An 8594-nucleotide genomic window follows, 5' to 3' on the forward strand; every position below is an offset into this window, starting at 1 on the left:
GACTTCTCACAGTAATCCTGATGGTTTATTTTAATGATTAAACCCAAATTCCTGGCTGGGAGCAGCCATAGCTTGTGGCTCCTGCTCTGTGGGTGACGTGACCCCTTTCTGGTCAGCTTCTCTGATGGCTCTGTGGCTGCAGGCATGGATGGGACCCCAATGGGCACCAGGCCAGGGTCACCTTGGCCCTGGGGCTGCTGGAGGTGCTGAGGGCACTCAGGACAGCCCTGGGAAGGCTCAGTCCCTCTGGGGGAAGCAGGTGCAGGTGGAATGAGGGCACTTTGGTGCTGCAGAGCCTGGGAGCAGTGTCTGCTCTGATCCTGGTGAGATCTTTCATGGTCCCAAGTCATCCCATGTCTGAGCACCAATCCCTGCTCCTTTCTCCTCCAAGGATCAATTCTTTCCCTCATCCTTTTTCTTCCATGAAATGAAGTTTCCAAACCTAGGTCCAGCCCATGGGAGCAAGTTTGGCTCCAAGAGCATCTCTCAGTGCACAGTGGCCCAGGAAGCCTCTCCAGGTGATGGGATCCAAAGGGATCTGGACGATTCCCAGTTCCTGCACAGCATTGTGTCCTGTGTCCCACATCCTCCCCATCCCTGGAAGTGTCCAAGGATAGGGCTTGGAGCACCATGAATAGTGGAAGGGGGTGGAATGGGATGAGCTTTGAGGTCCCTTCCCACCCAAACCATTCCATAATTCCATGATTAGATGCTGGAGATGGGCCCAAAATCCCTCTGCCACAGAAAGGTGCAGAAGGATGATGGTTCAGGATGAAAACTGCCTTTAATTCTTGGGACAAGCAGCATGGAACCCTATTTTTCACTGGGATCACTGGAGCCACTCTGCTCTGAGGTGGATGAGGGTTTTCCAAGTGCTGTGTCCTTCCAGCAGGATGGGTTTGACTTGCAGGTGACATGGGATGTGTTGGAAGAGGATTCAGCCTCTCCTTGCATGGCTGAAGCTGCTCTCGGCCCCCTGGGTGAGCAGAGGGCCCAGGTGGAGAGGGGACACTCTGGGGGACCCTGGTTTCAGTGCCTGTGGTGCTGCTCCTGGGCATTTTTGGTGTTTGTAGGGAAGGATCCTGTGGCTCCCAAAGAAGGGAGGACCTGTCCCCAGCTCAGCATCTGCCCCTCATTCCTGCCCCTGCCCCGGGGGAGGCCAAGCTGACTCAGGCAGGTCCTGCCCTTCCTGATGTTCTCAGTGCTCCTCCTTGGCCAGGTATTTGGTTCCGTTTGGGATGGGCTGCTCCCCAAACCAGGGAGCCTTCCTGGCTGCACAGGAATCCTGCTGGAAAGGGACAGGGACAAAGGAAGGCGGGGAGAAGGTGGAGAAGGGGGTGAAGGGTCTGGTCCCACCCAGCTGAGCTGCTGTGTGCCCCCTGTGCCATGGGGCGTGCACAGCTCCCTGTGTGCTCACAGCCTGGTGGGTGAATCCTGACTCCTGCTGTGGCTGGATGCAGAGTGAGCCCAGGATCTCCCACCCCAGATGTGTCCAGATGTGTGTGTGGTTTTTTGGGGGGCTGAGGCTCGGGGCTGGGCACAGGGAGATTTAAACCATCGCAGGGAGCCTTGAAGGTGCTTCAACCCCCTTGGACAAACCTGGGAAATCTGGAACCCTTCCCTGGACACTGCTGGGGGTCATTGCCAGCACCTGGAGCTCCCAGGGTCATTGGCTCAATGTGTTCAGGCAGAGTGGAATCATTTCTTAATCAAGGCTCCCCATGTAATTGGTGTTTATTAATGAGGAATAAAGTGGGAATCAGCTGTGGCCATGTTCACAGGGGTCCCAGGATGAGGGAAGAGACGAGGATCTGACTCCATGTTTCAGAAGGCTTGATTTATTATTTTATGCTATATATTATATTAAAACTATACTAAAAGAATAGAAGAAAGGATTTCATCAGAAGGCTGGCTAAGAATAGGAAAGGAATGATAACAAAGGCTTGTGGCTCGGACAGAGAGTTCAGACAGCTGGACTGTGATTGGCCATGAATTAGAAACAACCACATGAGACCAATCACAGATGCACCTGTTGCATTCCACAGTAGCAGATAACCATTGGTGACATTTTGTTCCTGAGGCCTCTCAGCTTCTCAGGAGAAAAAATCCTAAGGAAAGGATTTTTCGTAAAACATGTCTGACAATCAGCCCCAAGGGATCTGAGTGAGGAGGGAGAGCAGGACTGAAGGAGCTCTGGAGGGAATGAGGGGTGAGAAGGAGCCAGGTAAGGGAGCTGCCCCTGGAATGGGAATTGTCCCTGGAGTGGGAGCTGTGTCAGGCTGGTCACACACAGCTGGGAATGGTCAGTGCTGTGGCCATGGGTGGGACAGGGAATGGTCAGTGCTGTGGCCATGGGTGGGACAGGGAGTGGTCAGTGCTGTGGGACAAGGAATGGTCAGTGCTGTGGCCATGGGTGGGACAGGGAATGGTCAGTGCTGTGGCCACAATGGGACAGGGAATGGTCAGTGCTGTGGGACAAGGAATGGTCAGTGCTGTGGCCATGGGTGGGACAGGGAATGGTCAGTGCTGTGGGACAAGGAATGGTCAGTGCTGTGGCCATGGGTGGGACAGGGAATGGTCAGTGCTGTGGGACAGGGAATGGTCAGTGCTGTGGCCATGGGTGGGACAGGGAGTGGTCAGTGCTGTGGGACAGGGAATGGTCAGTGCTGTGGCCACAATGGGACAGGGAATGGTCAGTGCTGTGGGACAAGGAATGGTCAGTGCTGTGGCCACAATGGGACAGGTCAGAGCAGCTCCTGGTTCTGCTGCTGGAGCCTCTTTGAGGTCAGCTCAGGTTTAAAGAAACAGAAGGAGGAGAGGATTTATTCTCTGAAATGTGTGGTTTGGTTTGTTTTATTCAGTTTGGCTGGGCAGGGCAGGCGTTTCCTGCTCTGCCAGGGGCTGGGCTTGGAGGTTCCAGTTTGGGACTGGGCACTGCCCAGTTTGGGCTGGGGGCTTTGAGAGCCCCTTCCTCCAGCTCTGCTCTGTTCCCTCCGTGCAGGTCCCTCTGGGGAAGGGCAGGGGCCAGGCTGGGGACATGTCCAGGCCCTGCCAGGGTGGGGCTGAGGGAGCTCCACAGCCCTCAAAGGACAGTGCCCAGCCCCAGGTGGGCACAGAGGGGGAACAGTGCAGCCACAGGGGTGGGGGGCACTGCAGGGACAGGGGTGGGCACGGAGGGGACACTGCAGGGACAGGGATGGGCACGGAGGGGACACTGCAGGGACGGGGTGGGCACAGAGGGGACACTGCAGGGACAGGAGGTGGGCACGGAGGGGACACAGCAGGGACAGGGATGGGCACGGAGGGGACACTGCAGGGACACTGCAGGGACAGGGATGGGCACGGAGGGGACACTGCAGCCCTTCCTCCCCTTCTCCCCTGCCCCGTGCTGGGATCGGGCTCTGCGGGCTGGGAAGGGGAGAATTCGATGCCAGACTGGGGGGATTTGTGTACCCTGGTTTGGGGGGTGCCTGGGAGAGCTCTGCCACCTTCCCAGGCTCCTTTCTGTCCCTGCTCCTTCTCTCACTTCATTATTCCTTCTCTTACCTTCACTTATTCCTTCTCCTCTCCCGTCCCGTGTCCCATTCCCACTCCCACCTCCTCTTTTCCTTGTTTTCTGTGCCTGCCTAGAGCCGTCCACATCTCTTCCCTGCCTTCTCCTGGCATCCCAAGCCAGGCTGTTTCTGATTTCTGGCTGAAACCGAGCCCCAAGCAGGCGTCAGAGCGCAGGAATGTCCCTGGGGGCCGGGCCGGCCGGGACCTGCCCAGGGCAGCAGCAGCGTTTGGTTCCTCTCAGCTGAGCTCCGGCTCACGGAGCTTCCAGGAAATGTCAGGGATTGAAAGAAAAAGCCCTGAACAGGGCTAAAGGCGGGGTGTGACATCACCCATCCCTGCTGGGATGCTCCTGGCTTTTCTGGGTGGTCATGGCTGTGCGTGGGGTGGGGGAGTGGATCCAGCTCTGGGTGCTGGAAGTGCCCCAGCAGCGTCTCCTGATGGGATCAAACAGTGGAGTCCTGGAGTGGGAAGGGACATTCAAGTCCATCCAGTGCCACCCCTGCCCTGGGAGCAGCTCTGCAGGTGGGGTCTCACCTGAGCAGCAGGGGCAGGACCCCCCTCCTCTGCTGCTGGGGGGGCTCTGCTTCATCTCCAAACCCTCCTTCCTCACCTGAAATGACTCCAAAGTCCAGGAATGGTCTTCCCAGGGAAGCTGTGGCTGCCCCTGGGTCCCTGGCAGTGCCCAAGGCCAGGCTGGACAGGGCTTGGAGCAGCCTGGGACAGTGGGAGGGGTCCCTGCCATGGCAGGGGTGGCACTGGATGAGCTTTAATGTCCCTTCCAACCCAAACCATTCCATGAATCTCCAGCTCTTCCTGGTGTCCATCCTCTTCACTCTGGGCTGTTCTGGGAGCCTGGAGTTTCCCAGTTCCCTCTGCAACAACCAGTCCTGTTACTTTGGCAAATGGCTTCTCCTTTCCCAAGATCCCGCTCATAAAAAAAGCAGGAATGAGAGGCACAGGGAGCATTTACAGCTCGGTGTTTCCCAATCCCCACCGGAGTCAATGACTTCATTCCCTTCAACAGCAGCCAGATCCCGTCCCCGTCCCTGACGGGCTCTTGTGTCACTTTAATGAGGCTTTTGTTTGCTCTGGGTGTCACTCCCAGGTGCTGCAGCACAAAGAAGGAGCTGCTGCTGTGGCTTCTGGCTCCTCTGGAGCTGTGGGAGGTTTAGGAGCCAGCTCCCTGTTTTGCAACAGGTTCTGTGCATTAAATACACTGTGATCGGGTGTTTATTTGGGATTAAAAAGGGCCTGTGACATCCCAGTGAGAGTTAGAGGAGGATGTTTGCAGCTGGGATTGCAGGAACATCCTTTTGCCCCAGTTTGGGGACTGTGGTCAGAGAAATCCCAGCCTGCAGTGGCTCCTCTCCCAAAATCTGTGTAGCAGCAGGAACTTTAGGGGTGGGATATCTCTGGGTATGTTTTTATTTTTCTCCTGTGTGGATTTGGGCTCACCCACAGGCTGGGATGGTGGGAGTGGGAGAGGGGATGGTGCCACTGCTGGAGGCAGGAGCTGCGTGGGGACAAACTGAGGGACAATTTCATGGTGGCAGCAGCTCAGCTGCAGAACCAGGGCCTTGTGCTGCAGTTTCCAGGGCCACATGCCCAAATCACCAGGAAAAAAGTCTATTTTTTCCCATTTTTTCCTGGCCACTTATGGGAATTGGATCCATCTTCCACTTTTCCCCTTTCTGGCCGTGTAAAGCAGGTGTTTGGCCATGGCCAAAACTCACCACAGCATCGCTGGGGTGCTTTGTCCTGCTTCCTAAATCATGGACTCATGGAATTGTTATGGTTGGAAAGACCTCCAAGATCAGCCTTGGGCCCAGTGCCCACAAACCCGTGTCCCCAAGGGCCACATCCACTCTCTCTTTGAGCACTGCCCAGGATGGGGCCTCCCCCACTGCCCTGGGCAGCTGTGCCAGGGCTGGAGAGCTTTTCCATGGAGACATTTTCCCAAATCCCCAATGCTGTGGTGCAGGGCAGAGAGGGGCTGTCCTAGGGGGATGTTCTGATGCTGTATCCCCATTCCTGTGTTCTGTTCATGCTGGATATCATGTTCTGTGCCTTCCAGACTGGCTCTGCAGAGCGAATGTTTTGTTTTGGTTTTGCTCTCAGCCGCTCCCCCACGGCTGGTGGGACACACAGACAGGGCAGTACCTGGTGCTGCTTTTGCTTTTTGCTTTGCTTTTCCCTTTGCTCTTGCTTCAGCTTTGCTCCTGCTTTGCTCTTGCTTTTTGCTCCTGCTCATTAGTTAGTTTAGCTAAGCAGTCCAAATTTTCCCTGGACTGTTTCTCCTTTCCCTTTTTTGGACCCACTCAAACCTGCTCCGGACTGGGACCTGGGAAACACCGAGAGTTTGCACCTTGCGGCTGCAGCAGCTGCCCCAGTGTCAGAGGGACTGAGAACAGAGCGACCACCCCCAAGAGAGACTTTCTGAATTTGTGATCCTTTTCAGAGTGGTGTCACCTGGTATTGCTCATTTTGTGTGTTGGGGGTGTTTTGCCTGTTAAATAAACAGGTTCTTTCCACTCCTCTCCAAGGAATCCTTCCCGACCCGGTTGTGGGGAGGGGCTGTGTGGGTTTGCTCTCTGCAGGGGCCCCTTTTCTCCCAAATTTGCCCTGAACAAGGATGTCGCAGACATCTTTTATGAAAAATCCTTTCCTTAGGATTTTTCTTCTTGAGAAGCTGAGAGGCTTCAAGAACAAAATGTAAACATTGATTATCTGCTGCTGTGGAATGCAACAGGTGGATCTGTGATTGGTCCATGTTAGATGTTTCTAATTAATGGCCAATCACAGCCCAGCTGGCTCAGAGAGCCTGAGACAGAGCCTTTGCTATCATTCTTTGCTATTCTATTCTTAGCCAGCCTTCTGATGAAATCCTTTCTTCTATTCTTTCAGTATGGTTTTAATATAATATATATCATTAAGTAATAAATCCAGCCTTCTGAAACATGGAGTCAGATCCTCATCCCTTCCCTCAACCTGAGACCCCTGTGAACACGGTCACACCAGGACAGGGGCCGAGCCCCAGCTCTGGAATCCCTGCAGAGGGGCGCTCTTGGGGCTGGGGGATTCCTGGAGCTGCCACCCATCCTGATGCATCCTGGAGGGGAATCTGGCACTGGGTCTGTGCCCTGAGTGAGTCTGGAGCCTGGCATGGAGGCTCAGGCCCAGCCAGCACCCAGAGGCAGAGGCAGGAGCCTTCTCTGCTCCTGGCCCCAGAGGCTGGGCTGACGTGGCCCCGGGCCTGTGGCTGTCCCCACGTGCGTGACGTGTGCCAGGGCCACCCTGTAATCCCTGTAAAGGCAGAGACCAGGGCTGAGTCACCCCGAGTTTTAACTCCTGGGCTCAGATTCTGAGGTGCTGAGTCACAGCCAGAGCACTCAGGGAGCTCATCCTGCCTCGGAGGGGCTGTTTTGCCCCGGGTTTTGGGTGGCAGAAGCTCTTCCCTGCACTGAGGAGCTCTGGAAGGAAACATGCTCAGTGTGAAAAACGCGTGTATTTTATGATTGGCTTTTCACAAATATTCAAATGAATATTATATGTGTTGTGTTAGAAAGTAATGCTGTATTAATTCTCTTAAGTACTGTGTTAAATACAGTTTTAGGTTATAAAATTTGTTAAAATACAAACGATGCTATGTAGGATACTTTTTCTAAAGAAAGGACTCGCACTGAGATAGCAGCTACAGGACACCTGAATCTTTCAGAGAAAAAGAATTTATTGCCCTCTTATCAGAAGAAACGAACTTCTTCCTGCCTCAAAGGCGCTGATAGGATTCGGAGGAAGAAGCTGACACTGCCCAGACAGAATCCTGTGTTTGAATGGAATTTATGCATCATGGATGAGGTGTAGGAATATGCAACAGGCTGTTGTTTTTAAGGGTTAATCCTCTGTTAATGTGGGTCCTTTTTCGGGCTTGTGCTGCCCAGAAAAGGTACCCGGACGTCCATAACTCTTTGTATTTGTTGTCTCATATTGTCCTAATTCAAATTGTCCAATTTATTATTACTCTAACTATATTACTATTTTTATAACCACTTAATAACTATTAAACTTTTAAAATTTTAAAAACAAGTGATTGGCGTTTTTCACACTCAGCATGGAATTATGGAGTGGTTCAGGCAGGAAGAACACTAAAGTGTTATAGTAACCTCCATGTATTATAATAACCTCCTCAAGCCAAATTAAATAAACTCTAAAAAGCCTACAACACACCCAAAATAGCTCAACTACCTTTAAAGACATAAAAATCAACAAAATAGCTTCTGTTACAGTGTTAGAAACAAAAAAAATTGATAAAAACAAAATAAACAAAAAAAACCAAGCTAAGTGCTAAACATCCTTACTCCTAATAAAAACACTTTATAAAAACTTTTTTTTTGTTTTATTCTTCTACTAAATTGCCCAAACAAAACTTTTTAACTTCTGTCCAATTAACTATCCTTAAATTTAAAGTTCTTTAAATCCTATAAAATATCTTTTCATTTAATTAAAAAAAAAAAAACAAAACCAAAAAAAAAACCAAAAAAAAACCTTCTAAACTTCTTTCCTTTTAAAGAGACAAAAATAGTTTTGTCACTCCATCAACAAGAAACACACACTCCTACACTAAAGTCCAGCCAGTGCCACCTGCCATGGCAGGGACACCTCCCACTGTCCCCGGCTGCTCCAAGCCCTGTCCAGCCTGGCCTGGGCTCTGCCAGGGATCCAGGGGCATCATGGAGAGCTGTTCTTTTTCCTAGCACCGTTTTTTCCTGTCTCCTTTTCCCTGTCCTTTTTCCTGTCCTTTTTCCCTGTCTCCTTTTTCCCTGTTCTTTTTCCTGGCACCGTTTTTTCCTGTCTCCTTTCCCTGTTCTTTTTCCTGTCCCCTTTTCCCTGTTTTTTTTCCTGGCACCGTTTTTCCCTGTCTCCTTTCCCTGTTTTTTTTTCCTGTCTCCTTTTCCCTGTCTCCTTTTCCCTGTCCTTTTTCCTGGCACCGTTTTTCCCTGTCTCCTTTCCCTGGCACCGTTTTTCCCTGTCTCCTTTTCCCT

Source organism: Molothrus aeneus, chromosome 30 (assembly GCF_037042795.1).
Source record: "Molothrus aeneus isolate 106 chromosome 30, BPBGC_Maene_1.0, whole genome shotgun sequence".
NCBI classification, from domain to species: Eukaryota; Metazoa; Chordata; class Aves; order Passeriformes; family Icteridae; genus Molothrus; species Molothrus aeneus.